Source organism: Sapajus apella, unplaced genomic scaffold (genome assembly GCF_009761245.1).
Source record: "Sapajus apella isolate SASKATOON/1434 unplaced genomic scaffold, GSC_monkey_1.0 scaffold118, whole genome shotgun sequence".
NCBI lineage: Eukaryota > Metazoa > Chordata > Mammalia > Primates > Cebidae > Sapajus > Sapajus apella.
In genome coordinates, this window is record NW_022437058.1 from 5,019,551 (window position 1) to 5,041,156 (window position 21,606).

At 40.2% G+C, this 21,606-nt stretch overlaps 1 protein-coding gene across 1 annotated transcript in view; it reads right to left on the reverse strand.

The window, feature by feature from the left end:
* ZNF484 (zinc finger protein 484) overlaps window positions 1-21,606 on the reverse strand; it is a 432,825-nt gene that overhangs the window by 208,648 nt on the left and 202,571 nt on the right. The gene's annotated exons all lie outside the window — the stretch shown is intronic.

Sequence of the window (21,606 nt, forward strand, 5' to 3'; positions counted from 1 at the left end):
ACATGTTTTCTGTGGGGCTGTTCAGTTATTTTCAGCCTTATGCTGTAATTTTCCCATTTTATCTTAAGCAATACCATAACTAGGAATGGGTGACATCCAGGAGGTTTGTTTGCCAGATAACATTCTCTTTACAATATAAGGGCTCTTTGAGAGAGTTAACATAATACATCCTCAGAGTAAAGTCTAGGAAACTCTTTAGAAATTAAATATTACTTGAAACATAGGAAAGTCGTTCAGGTGACAGAGCTATTAGAAAATAAACATCTTGGGGTGTGGGGAGCTGGGGAGAGATAGCAAGGGGAGAAATGCCAGATGTAGGTGATGGGGAGGAAGGCAGCAAATCACACTGCCACGTGTGTACCTATGCAACAATTTTGCATGTTCTTCACGTGTACCCCAAAGCCTAAAATGCAATAAAATAAATAAATGGGGAAAAAAAAAGAAAATAAACATCTTTAAAATAAATTATTACAATGTAACTTATCATTCATTAATGTTGTTAGTGTTTATGCACTAAAACATAGCCCAAAATAACCTATTTTATCCTCATATTGTAACACAAATTATGTTACACTTGAACAAAAATCCCTCAATGTGAAGCTGATTTTAAATCCATCATCAGCTCTACTAGTCAAAAATGGAGAATCCTTTTGCATTTGTACCTCTGGCAGCCTAGGTAATGTATCTTCTCCCCATGTTTCTTTATCTATTCATTAATGAATTGCTTAGCGTTAATGAATAAAGAAACATGGAGAGAAGTTGCTTAGCGTCGAAATTGTCCATGGTCCAGTTGATCCAATCAGAACGATTTCACAGGCTGGTTGTATTGTATGTTACCTTCTGTTTTCAATTCCCATCCTTTGGTCTCCATAAGAATAAAAAACCGAGGGTTTTTTTTTTTTTTGCCATTGAGTATACAGAATATTTTCGGTTATTGTTCAAAAGTGAAGCCACAAACCAGAAACTGTTTTTCTTCTTTGTTTATTTGCTCCTCTGGCGATGTATGTTTCATGGATGTGAGCGCTCAGGTCTAAATTTCAGATCTACATTCAGCACAGCATCTTCATGGACAGCTAAAGAGATTGCAGGTGGTAAAACAGAACACGTGTGGTCATAGGATGAACCTACTCCAAATATTTTATTAATCTCTTACACTCCCCTCTCTCACAGGCTTCCTTTGCATAAATATTTTATATTATGATTTTATAAAGAAATAGATACATTACCTCCATTGTGATTGTTCTTAAAATTTAGCATAATTATCTCTTTTGAAGAATAGAATGGTCCTTTAATCAACCAATTAAAATTGTATAACCCACCAGAAGAATTCATATGCTATTTTTAATAATTAATCACAAACTATATGTCTAGGACTATTTAATATTTATTTTAGCTCCATGTATATTATTTCCATCTACTTTTTATGTTAATGGGTTAACAGTATGAGTGTGAATATGTGAATTTCTAAATGGAAACAGATTTACCTTCTTTATTAAGCTTTGGATTTTCAAGGAGAGCAATGGTTAAATATGATTAAGGCCAATTTATATGTAACTATATTTTTTTTCCTGAAATTGACAGTATAGGTGAATGTATTCTGGTATTGTACTTTCTCCTTTGAAATAATGAAGAAGCCAGACAAAAGGATTATTGCTCATAGAAGAGAATGGAAACAAGCAAGAGACGCAGGGAAGGGACTCAACCCACTCTTTCTCTAAAATTATTCATGTCTGAGACAATGACTGATTTCATGAGTGTCTTCTTACCTCTATTCCTTTTTACGGCATATTTTAAGGTTGATTTTTGAACTGGATTTGCAAATGTTTTCTAAGGTTTCAATGAAGGTCAAAACGCCTTTGCAAACTATTTCTCGGGATATGAACCATGAGTATGTGGGTCAGTAGGTAGCAATGATGACATGACGCACCTGTGGAGAACTACATGGTGAAAGATTAAATGCTTTTTGCCTTAGATCAGAAAGAAGAGGTTGTTCACTTGTCTAGAATGAATGCTCTGAGTTTCTTTATCAGCTTAGTTGGTAACCATTGTTTTCAGCAGCCACTAGAGGCCCAGACAGAAGCACAGCAGCAGGGGATCCACCTGCTTGGGTCAGATTGCAGACGTGGCTTCAATGACATGACCACGATGTGAAAGTTCTCTGGGGGCACACAGCGTGCCTAGAGAACACACACACACACACACACACACACACACACACACACACAGCATGCCTGGAGAACACACACACACACACACACACACACACACACACACACACACATAGGTAAACACCTTTATTGGGTCCAGGGCATTATATAAAGAGGGAGCTTTAAATTGATGGGTTTAAAGCAAGTAGGCACTAGTACTAGGAGGTCACATTGTGACTTAAATGCGTCTAAATGGTCTGTTTAGAGGAAGCAGCAGAAAAGCTGGGAGACCAGCCTGCTGAGAGACAGAGATGCCTCTAGGTTATTATTTCTGGTCACCGGCTGGAGCCATTTGGTGAGAGGTATACTATAGGAAACTACATCAAGGGTGACTGAACCCTGCTTCTGGTTTGAGAAAGTTAAACCTATCTTTAAAAATGGATGCCAAGGCAATCTAAAATTTTAAGCACTCACTGCACCACCCTTACCTCTTATATTTAACATTGTACTGGAAGTTCTAGCCAAGATAATTAAACAAGAAGAATAAATGAAAAGCATTCAGGTTGTAAAAGAAGAAGTAAAATTATCTCTATTTGTAAATGACATTACATTGTGTATAGAAAATTCCAACAATGCCGCTAAAAAGATTATTAGAACTAATAAACAAGCTCGGCCTGACTGCAAGGTACAAGGTCAATATACAAAAGTTGTACTTCTGTACTCTAGCAATGAACACTTCGAATTAGACAAATCCATTGATAATAGCATAAAAAAATAAAATGCTTGGAAATTAATTATTCAAAAAGAGCAAAAGTTATACCCTAAAACTACAACACATACTTGAAAGAAGGTAAAAAAGGAGTAAATAAATGAAAAAACCCCCATGTTCATAGATTGAGAGACCTTATTAAGATGGCTTCCCAAATTGATCTACAGTCATCACATCTCTATAGAAATCCCAATAGCCTTTTCAGTGGAAATTGACAAGCTGGTTGTAAAATTCACGTGGAAATTCGAGGGACCCATGACAGTCAAAGCTATCTCGAAAACGAAGGACAAATTTGGAGGATGTACACCTCTCTATTTCGAAACTTACTACAAAGCTATGATAATAATTGCAGACTTGTACTGGCATAAGAATAGACATAAAGATCGATGGGATACAACTAAGAGTTCAGAAATCCATGTTTACATGAATAGCCAGTTGATTTTCAACAAGGATGCCAAGGCTGTTCAATGCAAAGAATAGTCTTTTCAACAAATGGTGCTGGGAAAACTGGATATCACATGCCAAAGACTGAAGCTGGACCCTTTCCTCTTATTTTATTCAAAAACTTACCTCAAAAATATATCAGAGACTAAAATTTAATAGATAAAATTATAAAACTCTTACAAGAGAGCATAGGGGAAAAAAATCTTGACGTTGGTTTAGGCAAAGCCTTCTTATATATGACACCAAAAACACAAGCAACAAAAGAAGAAAACAGATAAGTTGGACTTCCTATGACGTATACATATATGACTACATCACATTGTATCCTATAACTGTATGCAGTCGTTATTTGTCAATTATTTTCTTTTTAAGTAAAAAACAATTTTTTTGACAAGGGGTCTTACTCTGTTACCCAGGCTAGAGTGCAGTGGCGTGATTTCAGCTCACGCTACCCCCACCTCCTGGGTTCAAGCGATTCTTGTGCCTCAGCCTCCCCAGTAGCTTCTTGTGCCTCAGCCTCCCCAGTAGCTTACAGATATGCACTACCACACCTGGCTAATTTTTTTATTTTTAGTAGAGACGGAGTTTCGCCACGTTGGCCAGGCTTGTCTCAAACCCCTGATGTCAGGTGATCTGCCTGCCTTGGCCTCTGGAAGTGTTAGAATTGCAGGTGTAACCCACCATGCCCAGCCAGAATTTTTGTAGTTCAAAGGATGTGGCCAAGAAACTGAAAAGATAACACACAGAATGAGAGAAAATGTTTGCCAATCATATATCTGATAAAGGATTATATCCAAATAACGCAATGTAAAAATGGGCAATGGATGTGACTAAACATATTTCCAAAGATTGACCTGTAAACTCATTGAAAATGATCAACATCATTTGCCATTAGAACAATGTAAATCAAAACCACAAATGAGGCTAGGCATGGTGGCTCATGCCTGTAATTTGGGAGGCTGAGGTGGGCAGATCACTTGAGGTCAGGAGTTTGAGACGAGCCTGGCCAACATGAAAAACCTTGTCTCCACTGAAAATACAAAAATTAGCTAGCTGTGGTGGTACATGCCTGTAATCCTAGCTACTCGGGAGGCTGAGGCAGGAGAATGACTTGAATCCAGGAGGCAGAGGTTGTGGTAAGCCAAGATTGCGCCACTGCACTTCAGCCTGGGTGACAGAGCAAGATTCGACTCAAAAACAACAACAACCACAAAAAACACCAATGATACTGCCTTTTTTTTTTTTTTTTTGAGACAGAGTTTTGCTCTGTTGCCAGGTGCCAGGCTGGAGTGCAGTGGCTCAATCTCTGCTCACTGCAACCGCTGCCTCCAAGGTTCAAGCAATCCTGCCTCAGCCTCCCGAGTAGCTGGGACCACAGGTGCGTGCCACCATGCCCAGCTAATTTTTGTATTTTTTAGTAGAGATGGGGTTTCACCATGGTCTTGATCTCTTGACCTCGTGATCCGCCCTCCTCAGCTTCCCAAAGTGCTGGGATTACAGGTGTGAGCCACCGTGCCTGACGGATACTGTTTTACACTAACTGTGATAGCTACAATCAAAAAGACAAATAATGAAAAGTGTTGACAACAATGTGGAGAAGCTAGACCTTTCATACATTGCTTGTAGAACACGAAATGGTGCAGCCACTTTAGGACACATTGTGGCAGTTTCTCAAGATGTTAAACATAGTGTTAGAATACAACCCAGTACTTAACCACCCCCCACCCAAATATATATCCAAGAGAAATAAAAACATAACTTCACACAAAAAGTGATATATCAGTGTTCATGGCAACATTATTTAATAATAGCCAAAAAGTAAAAACAACTCAAATATTCACTAACTGATGAATGGGGTATATCTTTATTATGGAATATTACCCAGTAATATAAAGGAACACTACAACATGGATAAAACATGAAACACTGTGCTAGGTATAAGGAGCCAAATTTTCTGCCATTCAACTTAAATAAAATGTCCAGAAAATGGAAATCTATAGAGACAGAAAGCAGACAGAAGATTACCTAGGAACAGAGTGGGTTGGAGGGGATAGGGAGTGATGCTAACATGTATGGGACTTGGGGGATTGTTGTGGTTGAATTGTGTATCCTAAAAATTCATGTTGAAATCCTAATACCCGGTGGCTCAGAATGTGCCTGTATTTAGGGGTAAAGCCTAAAAAGGGTTAATGAAGGTAAAATGAGGTCATACGGGGCCCCTAATCCAATCTGATGGGTGTCCTTACAAGGAAAGCAGATGAGGACATAGACACACAGAGGGAAGACCATGTGAGGACACAGGGAGGAGACAGATATCTACAAACCAAGTAGAGAGGTCTCAGGACAAACCAGATCCACAGCTGGATCTTGAACTTACAGCTCCTGAAATCATGAGAAAAGAATGCATTTCTGTCGTTTAAGTTGCCGGTCGTGGTGCTTTGTTATGGCAGCCTTAGCAAACAAATATAGTGATGAAGAGAGAGTCCTAAACTGACAGTGGTGATGGTTGCACAGAGCAGTGAACATATTAAAAAATCACTGAATTTTACTTTTAGATGGATAAAGTGTGCATTATATAAACTACATCTCAATACAGCTGTGTATTTTTTAAGTACACACAGTATTTTTAAAGTACCAAAAAGTTACATAGAGTGAACTCTATGGCACAGCTGCCATATTGAAGGAATTATACTCTGTGTTTAAAAACCTGATTAAGGCCAGGCGCGGTGGCTCAAGCCTGTAATCCCAGCACTTTGGGAGGCCGAGGCGGGTGGATCACGAGGTCAAGAGATCAAGACCATACTGGTCAACATGGCGAAACCCCGTCTCTACTAAAAATACAAAAAATCAGCTGGGCATGGTGGCGCGTGCCTGTAATCCCAGCTACTCAGGAGGCTGAGGCAGGAGAATTGCCTGAACCCAGGAGGCGGAGGTTGCGGTGAGCCGACATCGCGCCATTGCACTCCAGCCTGGGTAACAAGAGCGAAACTCCGTCTCAAAAAAAAAAAACAAAAAAAAAAACAAAAAACCTGATTAATATTTGGATGAGTTTTTAAAAACTGGTGTCATTAAATTTTATTTCAAAATTTTAACAGTTTTTTTACCCAAGCCAAACATTTTACCTACAGTTGCCCAAGGAAATGCAGTAAGCAGGTTTCTTAATTTCCTCCCTGTGGCAATCCTAGGCTCTCGCCCTTCCTAACACTATTAATGCAAGTCAGCAACTGCTATTTTTACATCTTATGTTTCATCAATGTTTAAGAGATAGCAAGTCTAGGGCTCATAATGATCTGCTAATATTGTTCTTAACAAGACACTTAGCTTCCATAGTTATCTGCCAGTGAAGCAAGAAAGTGGCACCACTTCATAATTATTCTGATTTTATTGGAGAGAGTGGAGGTGTGAGTTTGCCGAGGGAAGCAGCCCAAGGAAGTGGGATGGGACAAATTCTACAACAACGATCATCATTAAACAAGGAGTGGACCCACGAAACTCAAAGATGTAGAGATTTAGGGAGTGACTTTACATCCTGTGACTAACGTCTTTGAGGGTTTATTATTAATATTTGGTTCCTTGTTGCCATATAACAAAAGATGCAAATGGGTTACTTTGGTGAGTTCATATTATGTTATACTTTTAATTTTTGTTTTGTTTTGAGATGGAGTCTTGCTTTGTCTCCCAGGCTGGAGTGCAGTGGTGCAATCTCGGCTCACTGCAACCTCCGCCTCCCGGACTCAAGCAATTCTCCTGCCTCAGCCTCCTGAGTAACTGGGACTATGGGTGCCCACCACCATACCCGGCAAAGTAGTGTATTTTTAATAGAGACGGGGTTTCACCATATTGGCCAGGCTGGTCTTGAACTCTTGGCCTTGTGATCCGCCTGCCTCGGCCTCCCAAAGCGCTGAGATTACAGTCGTGAGCCACCCCACCCAGTCAATGTTGGTTTTAATTATAAACCACATAGGATGCATACTAACTATATATTATGACATGTCCCTGCTCCCGACAGATAGACACACACACAAACATACACATTTTCTCCTTTTCTTTTCTCCAATCACAGTATCTATTTCACTCACACCTTTTGTGTGAAATCATGAAATAAAAATAATTTTAAAAATTATTAGTCTTCAGGGCCAGGCATGGCGGCTCAAGCTTGTAATCCCAGCACTTTGGGAAGCCGCGGTCAGGGCATCACAAGGTCAAGAGATCAAGACCAACTTGGCCAACATGGTGAAACCCCATCTCTACTAAAAATACAAAAATCAGCTGGGCATGGTGGTGCGCGACTGTAGTCCCAGCTGCTTGGGAAGCTGAGGCAGGAGAATCATTTCAACCTGCGAGGTGGAGGTTTCAGTGAGCTGAGATCGCGCCACTGCACTCCAGCCTGGGTGACAGAGGGAGACTGTCTCAAAAAAAAAAAAAAAATTATTAGTCTTTATATTGTGAGACTGGATGGATAAATTTGATATACAGATAGTGCTCAACTTACGACCACGATTGGCTCAGACAGACCGGTCGTAACACGATTTGGTCGTAAGTTGAGCAGGCTATATGTACAGTACTGTGGAATGATGTTATAAAAATCTTTAAGTCATATTTTATCATAATTTTCTTTCATTATTGTTATATATCATAATTTGCTTTGTTCATTTTATGCCATTTGTATCATCTCTACACCATTTTGTTTCTTATTTCTACATTCGTCAGGTTTAAGTAAAACACTGCATTACCAGTACAACTGGTTTAATATTTGCAAAACATACAAAATTACAAAATACAGGTGCATACAAAAATACAAAATACAGGTGTAAAAAATACCATAGGAAACAATTTCCCAATTGCAAAAATATCAAAATATATAAACACGTACGAAACATTTTATTCTCCATTGGTGCTTGGCTGCGGATCTTTGATGCCGTCATCTGAGGCAGCAGTTGGGGTTACTGGAGTTGGTTTTTTCATAAACATGGTGAGCTTTGTCTGAATTGTGTGTTTCTTTTTTTCTTCATAAATTTCACGATACGGACGAAACACATCGTGCGCCATCCGTTCAATCCTTGCAAATCGTTCGATGTTTGGGTCCATTGCTTCGAAATGTATAAGAAGTTTATCCAGTAAAGATAAACCGTCTGATAATCCCTTAGTGGTGAACTTTCTGGCTCCTCCTCTTCTTTCGCTGCTTCTCTTCTTTCTTCTTCCGCCACTCTTTCTTCTTCCAGTTCGATTAGCTCTTCATTTGTAAGTTCTCTGGATTCTTTGTCTAGCAACTTTTCGAAATCTTCCATTTCACACTCCAAAGAAAGGTTTTTTTTTTTTTGAGACGGAGTTTCGCTCTTGTTACCCAGGCTGGAGTGCAATGGCACGATCTCGGCTCACCGCAACCTCCGCCTCCTGGGTTCAGGCAATTCTCCTGCCTCAGCCTCCTGAGTAGCTGGGATTACAGGCACGCGCCACCATGCCCAGCTGAATTTTTGTATTTTTAGTAGAGACGGGGTTTCCCCATGTTGACCAGGATGGTCTCGATCTCTTGACCTCGTGATCCACCCGCCTCGGCCTCCCAAAGTGCTGGGATTACAGGCGTGAGCCACCACGCCCGGCCCAAAGAAAGGTCTTTAGCGAGTTTTACTATTTTTTCCCAAATCGTTTCAAGTTCATGTTCACTGTCAAATCCGTCAAAACCATTAACATAGCGCTTAACACAATTTTTCCAGATGCCATTCATGCACTTTGTCGTCACAGCCTCCCAGGCGGTAGAGATATTCTTGATACACATCAAAATGTTGTAGTGTTTCCAAAAATCTACAGTGGAGCAATCGTGGCTAGCGATTGTGGTTGTAAAGTCGAATGGTCTTAAGTTGCATAGGTCGTAAGTTGATCAATACCTGTATGTGATATTATTTATCTTTGGTAATTTTGTAAAGACTTTTAAACTGTTTTTAACATTCTAAAGGGAAGACATCTCTTTCTCTTTTAATACAGAGGGTTAGTCTCGGTTATTTACAGCATACACGGGGGCCTTATCTGATTCTCCAAGCCCTGGAAAAGTAGTTGAATACTCATTTGATCCTATTCCACATGCTAATGGTTTCCGTCTTGTCCACCCTGCTCCAGCCTTGAGGATCTTCTTGCTGAAATATCGCCATCCAAAGCTCTGCCCCTATCAGGCTTTTGCATTTGCTGTTCCCTTTTCCACATCTTCTCAAGGCTGGACCTTCTTTAGTTTCCAGCAAAATGTGAACTCTGTGAAGAGGCCTCCCTGATCACTCAAACCAAATTAGCCACTGTCCCATGACTTTTTTTTTTTAAAACTTTCTTAGTGTGCTTTTATTGCCTCAATCACTTATTATTCTTTGAGTGCATTCTGATTATTTGTTTCTTGTTTGTCGTCTAGAACTAGCTGACAACTTCATGACAACAAGAATGTGATCTTCATGAGGGCAGGCATTTTACTAGTATTGTTCACCGTTATTCTCCCACTCCCATCTCAAATTCTGTGCTGTAATAGGCATTCAATAAACAATGGAATGAATGAATGAGAAGTGTCACACATCATGCCCTTGATGTTATAACATCCAATGTTGACAAATGAAAAGAAGCAAAATTAAAGTCCGTGAGAGATAGTAATGGTCACATTGATTAAAGGCCTTGTGGGCTGCACTTCATCACACACATTTATCAGCGACTGAATGAAGGTGATATTTAGCAGTTTGATGATTACCTATGAAAACAAACCAAATGGATGGGGCATGCTTTTTTTAAAACATATTTAATAATTGATTTCAATCGTTTTCAATCTGAGGTTTCAACGTACTTTTAACAACAGATTAGCACAGTTAGGTTTTGTTTTTCTTATTTGTTTAGTGACTTATTTACTTGAGCATTGATAGGAAGCCAGTTCTTTGTTTAGTTACATGTAGAAGTGGGCATCAACTCACCAGCACCAACTCCAGGTGAGTTCAAGTAAGGGGGACTCATCCAAGTTCCTGCATCTCAGTGATGGTACAGCCTGGAGCCCTTCTGCCCTGCACACCAATAGGCAGTCACTGTTGATTTGGCTCTTTAGCAGCGAATCTCTGTCCTGCTGCCTTCAAGCTGCCATTTCATTTCTTCAATATAGAGACAGGAAACGTGGCTTACCATCGGCAACAAGCTAGTGGTAATCATCCTCATGGAAGACACAAAAACGTTTGTCAAGAGGGTCCAAAGGTTGTAACTGGTGAGAATTTACAGGAAAGAAGGAAGGAAGGAGGAAGGAAAGAAGGTTTGGACGGGGGAGGGGGTGGTGGAGAGAGGGAGGGAATAAGAGAGTGAGAGAGAGAGCCTAAGAGAGATAGAGGTGGACTCCACATATACCAGCAAAACAAACTCAATGAGGTAGAACTTTTAGCATTTTTTTTTTTTTTTGAGACAGAATCTTGCGCTGTCTCCCAGCCTGGAGTGCCGTGGCATGATCTCGGCTCACTGCAGCCCCTGCCTTCCAGGTTGAAGTGATTCTCCTGCCTCAGCCTCCTAAGTGGCTGGGATTACAGGCGTGCACCACCACACCACCACTTCTCCATGTTGCCCAGGCTAGTCTTGAACTCCTGACCTCAGGTAAGCCACAGCACCCAGCCTCAGATGATTTTCAAATGTACTTAGCAATGCAAAACTGTGGTCCCAAATTCTTAATTTGGTACATTTTGCTTAAAGGAATTAAGTTGACAAATGGTATGTTTAATTTCCCCTGTGGTTTCCCTCTTCAACTCTATGACTGATTCTGTGCTCACTACATTTAATAATAAGATGTAAGTTTAGGAAATGCCTCCATAGTGTTCATTATACTTTGTATATTTCCCCTGAGAAAGGAAACAGAAGACTGTCTATCAAAGAAAGCAATTTTTATAAATTCACAGCCAACGGGAATATTCCTTTCTTTTTTTTTAGCTAAATCTATTTAAAAAGTATAGAGCAATGTTTGTCAGCAAGGAGACTGAAAACATTATGTGTATTCTCTACTTGCTGATAATGACATTGCAAGTGGGAAGTCACAAATATATTGGCATTAATAGCAATATGGCAAGCAGAGTAAGCTCCAAAACTCGTCCCCTACTTGGAAGCCAAATAAAAAGCCCATTTTTCTTTCTAGCTATTAGTGATGTGAAACTACAAACTGTAACTGCAAATAATCATTGGCAAAGGCAACATAAAATTTATAAATTTAGACTTTGAAAACAAATCAAACTTGAAACAATCCTCTGTATTTCATTCCTAAATTAAAAATTTCCTTTTTTTTTAAGTAAAAGAACTTATACATAAGCATGGAAATGAGAACTAAATTATTTGCTAAAACAATTGTCTGAGAGTTGCTTAATTCAAAACCACTGTTGTTATTTGAAATACAGCAGAAGTTGATTAGCAGATAATAAAAGGCAATTAATTAACAGGCAGTAAATATATTGCTGATTCCTGAAATCTTCGGCCCCATTTTCTCTTTACAAAACTATTTCAGCTCATAGCATTCTCTCTTTTCACTAATTTAATTATATACTGCCTTGATATTCAGAGTTTAGAGTTTGTAGGACTACTGTTAATCATCTAAATCATGAGTTTGATAAACTATGGCCCAAAGAATCAAACTTGGTCATACCCGTTTTTTTTCATTTTGTCTGTGGTTGCTTTCCTGTGTCGGAGTCAAGTAGCTGTACAGAGACATTACAGCCTCTAGAACAAAAGTAAATTTACTATCTAGCCTTTTATTGAAATAGACCCTAAGACTGTCACAGGGAGAAAATTAAGTCTCCTACTCAGAGGACTTTGTTTCACAAGTGCGATCCCTAAGATGGAGCAGGGAACCCCCTTGGGGCCTGCACTCTCTCCCATTCTGCCACCCTGCACCCCAGTGCATGGAAATAAAGGAAAATCTTGAGTTCCTTTGAGGGAAAGTCCTGACACCTAGCTTGCCCTGAGAAGTAAATGAGCAACTTGATAAGCAAGAAAGTAATTGTAACTTAAAATGACAGCCACAACAGCCAAGAAGTTCGAGTCATGAGATATTTTGTTTCCTACAGAAGCTAATTATAACATTTTCACATATGTCCCGGAGTTGTTTTTCAGAAACCCAGACTCCCACCGAGTGGATACCCCGGCAGGTAGACCTCAGATAAGGGGGAGCTGAGGACTGAATCCTCACCTCCATTTGTCCTTGGTTCTAAATTTCTCCCTGAGGGGCCTGGAGGAAGCCATGCCCATGTACCACAGCTCACAATCTTTTCTGCTGACCCCAAATGTTTAAACAGACCCTTATTTAATCAAGTGCAAATCGCAAAGTCTTTGAATCTACCTATGACCTCTAATCTCCTACCTCAAGCAATCCTGACTTTTTAGGCCAAATCAATTTATAACCTCCATGGATTGATTTACAATTTTGCTGTAACTTCTGTTTTCCTGAAATTTATCCCTGCCTTTAGATCCCTTACTTACAAGCCATCAGGAGGTCAGGAGTTAAGCAAGAGTTGCTCGATTCTCCTTGCTTGGCACCCTGCAGATAAACACCTCTTTTCTCTTCCTGCAAACCCCGGTGTGGGTGTTTGGTCTGACTGTGCTGGGTGGGCAGACCCAGCTTATGAGCAGTAACATCCCAGACCAGCAGCATCAGCACTACCTAGCAACTTGCCAGAAATATAAATTCCAGGCCAGGCATGGTGGCTCAGGCCTGTAATCCCAGGATTTTGGGAGGTTGAGGCAGGTGAATTATCTGAGGTCAGGAGCTCAAGACCAGCCTAGCCAACGTGGTGAAACCCTGTCTCTGCTAAAAATACAAAAATTAGCTGGGTGTGGTGGCAGGCTCCTGTAATCCCAGTTACAAAGGAAGCTGAGGCAGAAGAATCACTTGAACCCGGGAGGCAGAGGTTGCAGTGGGCCGAGATTGCTCCACTTCAGCCTGGGCAAAAGAGCAAAACTCTGCCTCAAAAAAAACAAAAAAGGAACTATAAATTCCAGGACACCACCCCAGACCTACTGAATCAGAAACTGTGTGGGTGGGACACAACAAAGAAGCCTTCCTGGTGATTCTGACCCAGGAAGGGCCAGATATAAACTGACTTCTGACTTCTGTGCCACACCATACGAAGGCATCTTAGATCTCACTCAGCTTCAATATTTTCTGATGCAGACTTTAAATATGGAAGTTATCTGACTTGAGGTGAGGATTTCCTGCCCAGACACATACACCTGCCACAAATCTTCCTTGTGTCTAAACACATTACACATCTTCCTCATTAATGTCATGGGAGATGGCACCTGTAGTCAACCTAGAGCAGGTCATGATAAAGGTGCTGATTCTCAGGGAGTTTAGTGGGATCATCCACGACAATGCAGATGTGAAAATGGGAACAAGATGGGAAAAGTAACTTCAGATCAATGCAAAAGATGTGGAATCCAGGCAAGATTCAATAGTTAAAAGGAGTTTTCTATTTATGAAAGCCTTATGTCAGAATTCTGTGTCATTCAATAATTTGTTTGTTGTGTTTTATGTCATGCACACGCCAGTGATGTGCATTATACTTTAATGTATTCTTTACTAAACCAGCTTAAAAAAAAAGAGAACTGATCATGTTACCTGACATTTAAAGTATAGCCATTTCTCCTCCCTTTCTTGGCCTCTCCCTGTTTTTATTGCAAGTTAGCTCCAACACTTCCGTTTGTTTAATATCATAAAGTTGCAAGAAAAGTTCAGAGAGAGAAAAAGGTTCTAATACATACACAAACATGTATATATAATGCTTGCATAAATTAACACTTATTATCTTCTACATGTAAGGCATAGCACTGAGTAATCTGGAATATCAAAATATCAGTATTAGCTCTCTCTGTTTCAGTATATATAAGCTAGGCACTTCACTAGGAACTTTGAATATATTAGCTGTGACCTTTACAACAGTTCTATGGAAAAAATTAGATATCTTCTTTTAACAGAGGAGGAAAATTATTTTTCCAGTGTATTTGTCCAGGTTCACAGAGCAGGAGCCAACAGAGCCAGGACTAGAATTCATTTCTATCTGAGGATCAAGAATGGACTCTAGCCTACTGAGCTAAACCCAGACCAGCCTCGTCGCACGCAGCAGCAATACTCCTAATCAGGACTCCGATACTTAAAAGTCTGTTTTCCTTTAGTAAATTTTGCACTGATGGGATGTAAAATCTTGAGGAAAAATTTTCCAGGCTGAACATATGTTTTCACCATTCCCAGACTCTTCAGCCCTCCATGCCCACAAAATGAGATTCGAAGTTGGACTTAGAACAGCTTTCTGATGCATGAAGAGTTGGCTTCCTGAGGAGCTTCAGCTGCCCCAAGGAACTGGGAGGTTGGGGGACCAGTGGAATGTATCAAGAACCTCCCCTCCTCTCCCTTCCTTTTGAAACAAGTCTCTTTGTTGCCAGGCTGGGGTGTAGTGGCGGATCTCAGCACACTACAACCTCTGCCTTCCAGGTTCAAGCGATTCTCGAGCATCAGCCTCCCAAATTACTGGGACTACAGGCGTGAGCCAGCGTGCCCAGCGGAGTTTTATCTTTGGATAAATACTTTTTTTAAAAAAGAGCTGAAGGCCTCACAGAAGATAAGTCCTTGAGGGAAAAATCCCAAACCTTTGATTTGTTAGTCATTTGATAGTTTGAGTAACTGAGTCTCAGTGATTATAGGTGTGCATCACCATGCCCATCTAGTTTTTGTATTTTTAGTAGAGATGGGGTTTCAACATGTTGGCCAGGCTGGCATCAAACTACTGACCTCAAGTGATCCACCCACCTTGGCCTTCCAAAGTGCTGGGAGCATTTCTGCGAGTCTAAGATTCCCTGGCAGAACCCAGGGGAATTAGTCTTCAAGAGCAAAAAACTACCAAATACAAAACAGAAAACACCTACATGTGACTAAAAAAAAAAAAGAGAGAGAGAGGGAGAAGAGGTTTCAAATAGGATTATTCTGGAGATGTAATTCTAAATTCATTTAAATTCCTTCTGTTAGATTTTACACTTTAGTTTACTAAATGTTTCATTAGATATTGAACAAGGGAGTACATTTACCACTTTATGTAGAAAGGCTTTATTTCACCACTGCCTTGATGAGGATTGCAGAGGATATATTTAAACCTGTCTTTATGCTTGTGATACAAAGTATGGAGAAGGAATGGAAATTGGACCATACAATTGCACTTGAATGTCTGAAGATGCTTTACAGAGTTATTTAACAGTTAAAATGTGTCTGCGCTAAAACTCTGCTTTAGCGAATCATTTCTGCCTGAAAGACGCGTCCCTCCACTGTTCTGAACTCCAGTGAGGTACCCTGAGGGAGAAGGAGTTAGGAGGGCTGGATATGGAGCCAGACATGGAGCCAGACTGTCTGGGCTGGGCTCCTGGCTCTGCACTTATTAAGATGGAAGATTCTGGCAAGTGACTTCCATTCCTACCTCAGTTTCCTCATCTGTAATGTGGGATTGACTCAGTCATCTGCTGGAAAGAAGATGGGCAAATGTGGTCCTCTGAAGAGGGAAAGGGGAGATGAGTGAAAATGAACAGAGGAAGCAAAAAAAAAAAACCAGAAAAAGAAAAAACCCACCACAAATAAGGCAGAGATCCATTTTAACAGGCATATAACAAGTCAGTTTTATCTTTTTTTTTTTTTCTTTTTTTTTTTTTGAGACAGAGTCACACTCTGTCACCCAGGCTGGAGTGCAATGGCACAATCTCAGCTCACTGTAAACTCCACCTCCCGGGCTCAAAGGATTCTCCTGGCTCAGACTTCTGAGTAGCTGGGATTACAGGTGTGCACATCATGCCTGGCTAAGTTTTTGTATTTTTAGTAGAGATGGAGTTTCACCATGTTGGCCAGGCTGGTCTTGAACTCCTGACCTCAACTGATCCACCTGCATCAGCTCCCAAATTGCTGGGACTGCAGGCGTGAGCCAGCATGCCTGGCGGAGTTTTATCTTTGAATAATTTTTTTTTTTTTTTTAAAGAGCTGAAGGCCTCACAGAAGATATGTCTTTGAGGGAAAACATCCCAAACCCTTGATTAGTTTTTCATTTGATGATTTGAGTAACTGAGTCTCAGTGTACTAGTTTTCATACGTCTACAGGCACAAAGCAAAAGGGTGGTCATAAAGCTGTCTTTCAGCAGACATCTGCAGGCATTGGTGGGTGGCTGCCAGACACTGGCCAGCTCAGAATATGTCCTTGTCACTGTGAAGCTTAATGAGACACACAGTCTGTGACCTGTCTCAAAGCAAAGCGAAGACACAGGCAAAACAGAAGCCACTCTGATACGCCACAGAGTGGGGCATCTGTTAAGATATAATCACATTCAGATTGATTTTTAATATTAATTGAATTAAAGTCTTGCCACAACATACTGGAATACTAACAAAACGTAAAAGGCGAGGCAGCCACAGGGTGTGACGTCAGCAAATGGTGGCTGAGACTTTCTGAATCTCGGCACCTACAGAAGCATCAGTTTGAACAAATCATACACAAATATCCTTTCACGAGAGCTGAGAAATCCACATGAGAGATTACGGCATGTGAGTGTAACGCAGGAATAAGACCCAAGCTCTAGGACCACCACCTCAGCTCAAGGCCAATCCCTGAAGGCCAAGGTCCAGGCTGGCCTCCAGGGCCCAAGGCTCCAGGCCCACCCCAGCACCAGGCTTGCCCCCATGAACTCATATATATACAGTCTGAGTGTGAGAAAAAGGCAATTTTTCTTCATGGTGAAAACTGCAGCCAAAGCAACATCTTGCATTGGATATAAATGTCTCTTTCTCTAGGGCTGAGACATGCAGAAATGTGTAATATTCATAGAGAATTGCCTCCAGCAATAAGGAGGCATATGTGGGAACAGGAGATTCTCATTCAATTTTTTACAACAAAGTTACAATCTGGGAAACACACTCTAGTCTGATGCAAGCTCGATCAATTGCTAGTATTGGCTACTCATAGAATAACCTAAAATTTAATTTATATCAGATTTTATAATTACCCCTGAAAATCAGAACTCATAATTACAATGTTGTATATAATTGCAAATGAGAATTTTAGAAATCATTTGAAAGGCAAAAGGTGTTTATGAAGGTAAAATCTCAAATTTCAAACAAACCTTGTGATTCGAGTTAAAAGATCTAATAACAGCATCATAACAGATTCATATGCAAATTTAATATCAATGCAACAAGAATTTAGTTGGAAGAGAAGATGCTATGTTTTGAACAACTATGTTGAGTGACTCAAAACACAGCTCCTGTAAGGACGAAGATCTCATGCTGGTAATGCACATGATGAATGAATAAAATATTTTCTCAAAGACTTTCTTTTCTTTTTTTTCTTTTTGTTTTGAGATGGAGTTTCGCTCTTGTCACCCAGGCTGGAGTGCAGTGGCACGACCTCAGCTCACTGCAACCTCCACACTGAGGTTCAATGATTTTCCTTCCTCAGCCTCCCGAGTAGCTGGGATTCCAGGTGCCCCCGAGGTCGGGATTTTTTTGTTTTTTGTTTTGAGATAGAGTCTCTCTCTGTCACCGAGGCTGGAGTGTACCAGCTCAATCTTGGCTCACTGCAACCTCTGCCTCCTGGGTTCAAGTGATTGTCCTGCCTCAGCCTCCTGAGTACCTGAGATTACAGGCACCTGCTACCACACCAGGTTAATTTTTGTATTTGTAGTACAGACGGGGTTTCACCATGTTGGCCAGACTGGGCTTGAACTCCTGACCTCAGGTGATCCACCCGCCTGGGTCTCCCACAGTGCTGGGATTACAGGCATGAGCCACCATGCCTGGCAAAAACTATAATTTCAGGGATCATTTCTACAGTTGGTTACTAGAGAAGTTTCTCTGAATGTGTAGAGCAAAAATTTTAAAAATATATTTAAAAATATTTTCACAAAAGAAACTACTAACACAAAATTAATACACCATTTTACAGGCTATGTGATTTTTAAATATTAATGTGTATCTTAATTATTAAATTAAATACTCTAAGCAAAATTCTGCTTCAAAACAAGATGAAATAAAAGGAACTGGGTTTACTTGGCTATCTAAAACAACCAAAAATTAAAAGTAAAGACAAACAAAACAAAGCAAATGATGGTTTCAAAAACATTAGACATGGGCTGAAAAGGAGCGTCACCTCTGACAGGTGGGAAGCAAGCAAGATGAGCCCTGTAATTGTTCTAATGGACAACATGGAGTTTCCAGACCATGATGCAGGGAGGGTGTGCCCAGGAAGAAAATCTTCATCAGAGAAAATCTTAAAAGCGCCCAGTGGACACACACACACACACACACACACACACACACACACACACACGACATCCGGGATGAATGACAGCATATTTCTTCTCATTGTGAAGAAAAAAAAAATAAGCATCATGATGGTGGAAAAACGTCTTTAAAAATTCTCAACCCAGAAGTCTCTACTGAACAAAATTCTCCTTCAAAAATGAAGGAATATTTTCTTGGAGCATACAAAGCTGAAAGAAGTCATCAGGAGCAGAACCACTCTATAAGGAATGGCAAAGGAAGTCCTTCAGTAGAAGGACAATGAAACTGAGGGAAATACAAACCTATATGAAGGAAGCAGGAGCATCAGAAGGCATAATTGTTTCAACCAAATAATCACAAAGTAGTGGCATTTATAATGGAGATGTAAATAAAATATGGGCAGAAATAGCAAAAGACACAGAAGTAGTTAAATAGAAGTATATGATTATAGTATACCATACATGCTGTGGTATAATATCACTTGAAGGTAGACTGTGCTAAGTTAAATACGTATACTCTGAACTCTAAAACTCTAACACAACAAAATAAGAGTTTTAGCTAATAAGCCAATAATGAGGATAAAACATAATAATTTAAAGTATTAATTAAATTAATTTAATTAAATTAATCAAAAGGAATGTAGAAAAGGAGAGGAAGAGGAGCCAACAATGGATAGAAAAAATAGCAAACAGGAAGATAACAGAGTTAAATCTAACCATATCAATAATCATGTTAAATTCAAATTTCTACACTTCCGATTAAAGGGCATAAATTTTTGCACCACATGAAAACGTAAGGATTGGTCCGGTGCAGTGGCTCACACCTGTAATCCCAGCACTTGAGGAGGCTGAGGCAGGCAGATCACCTGAGGTCAGGAGTTCAAGACCAGCCTGGCCAACATAGTGAAACCATGTCTCTACTAAAAATAGAAAAAATAAGCTGGACATGGAGGTGCGTTCTTGTAATCTCAGCTACCTGGGAGACTGAAGTAGGAGAAACACTTGAACCCAGGAGGCGGAGGTAAGCTGAGTTTGCACCACTGCATTCCAGCCTGGGTGACAGAGAGAGACTCCATCTCAAAAAAAAAAAAAAAAATTAAAAGTCAACTATGCACTACTTAAAAGTAAATTCAGGCCAGGCGTGGTGGCTCACACCTGTACTCCCAGCATTTTGGGAGGCCGAGGTGGGCAGGTCACCTGAGGTTGGGAGTTTGAGACCACCCTGACCAACATGGAGAAACCCTGTCTCTACTAAAAATACAAAATTAGCCGGGTGTGGTGGTGCATGCCTGTAATCACAGCTACTCAGGAGGCTGAGGCAGGAGGATCTCTTGAACCCAGGAGGTGGAGGTTGCAGTGAGCCGAGGTCACGCCATTGCACTCCAGCCTGGGCAACAAGAGCAAAACTCTGTCTCAAAAAAAAAGTAAAGTCACAGAAGACGTATACTATGATAATAAGGTAAAAGACTGAAAAGACTATAATAATATCAGGTAAAGTAAAAAGAAGCCGAAATTACTGATATAGTTTGGATATTTGTTACCTCCAAAATTTCATGCTGAATTGTAATGCTAGTGCTCGTGGTGGGGCCTGCTGGGCGGATTTGGATCATGGGGGTGCATACCTCAGGGCTTGGTGCTGTCTTTGTGACAGTGAGTTCTCACCAGATCTGGTCATTTAAAAATGTGTGGCACCTCCCTACCCTCTCTCTTGCTTGCTCCTGCTTTTGCCATGTGACATGTAAGCTCCCTCTTTGCCTTTCAATATGAGTAAAAGCTTCCTGAGGCCTCACCAGAAGCCATGTTTCATGTACAGCATGAAGAACTTTGAGCCAATTAAACCTCATTTCTTTGTAAATTACCCAGTATCAGGTATTTATCGCAATGCAAGAACAGAGTAATACGATGACTATGCTAATATCAAAGTAAATTTCAGGCTGGTGTGGTGGCTCACACCTATAATCCCAGCACTTTGGGAGGCCGAGGCAGGCAGGTCACCTGAGGTCAGGAGTTTGAGACCAGCCTGGCCAACATGGTGAAATCCTGTCTCTACTAAAAGTACAAAAAAATAAGCCTGGCATGGGGGTGCATGCCTATTGGGAGGTTGAGGCAGGAGAATCACTTGAACCCAGGAGGCGGAGGTTTCAGTGAGCCAAGATCATGCCACTTCAATCCAACCTGGATGACAAGAGTAAAACTTCGTCTCAAAAGAAAAAAAGAAAAGTAAATTTCAGATTAATGAATATTGCCAGTAATAAAAAAAAATTGCTATTTCATAATGATAAACCATCTTAATTCTAAATGTTTTGCACCTAATGGCAAAGCTTCACATACTGAAAAAACTCAAGGAAAAGACAGACAAATTCACAATCATAGGTAGAGATTTAAATGCCTCTCTCTCAATAATGATAGAATACAGAAATGGAAAATTAATAAGGATACAGAAAAATTTATACAATATCACAATACAGAAAAATTTATACAATATCATCAACCTACTTGATCTAATGACATTCACAGAACATTCCACCCAACAATATAGGAATATACATATTTTTCAGGAACTGATGGGGCATTTATCAAGATAGATCATACTCTGGGACATCATCAAGTCTCAATAAATTAGGAAGGATTAAAATCCTTCAAAATCTATTCTCTGACTAGAGTGAAATTAAATTAAAAATCAATAACTGAAAGCTCTTTCACAGTTTTCCAGGTATCAGAGAAAAAATGACATATTCCTTTTAAAAAATGAGTGAAATTATAAGTGGGAGCTAAACATTGAGTGCACATGGACACAAAGAAGGGAGCAATAGACCCTGGGGTCTATTTGAGGATGGAGTGTGGGAAGAGGCTGAGGATTGAAAAATTACTTATCAGATATTATACTGATTACCTAGTTGACAAAATCATCTGTACACCGAACCCCTGTGACATGCAGTTTACCAGTATAACAAACCTGCC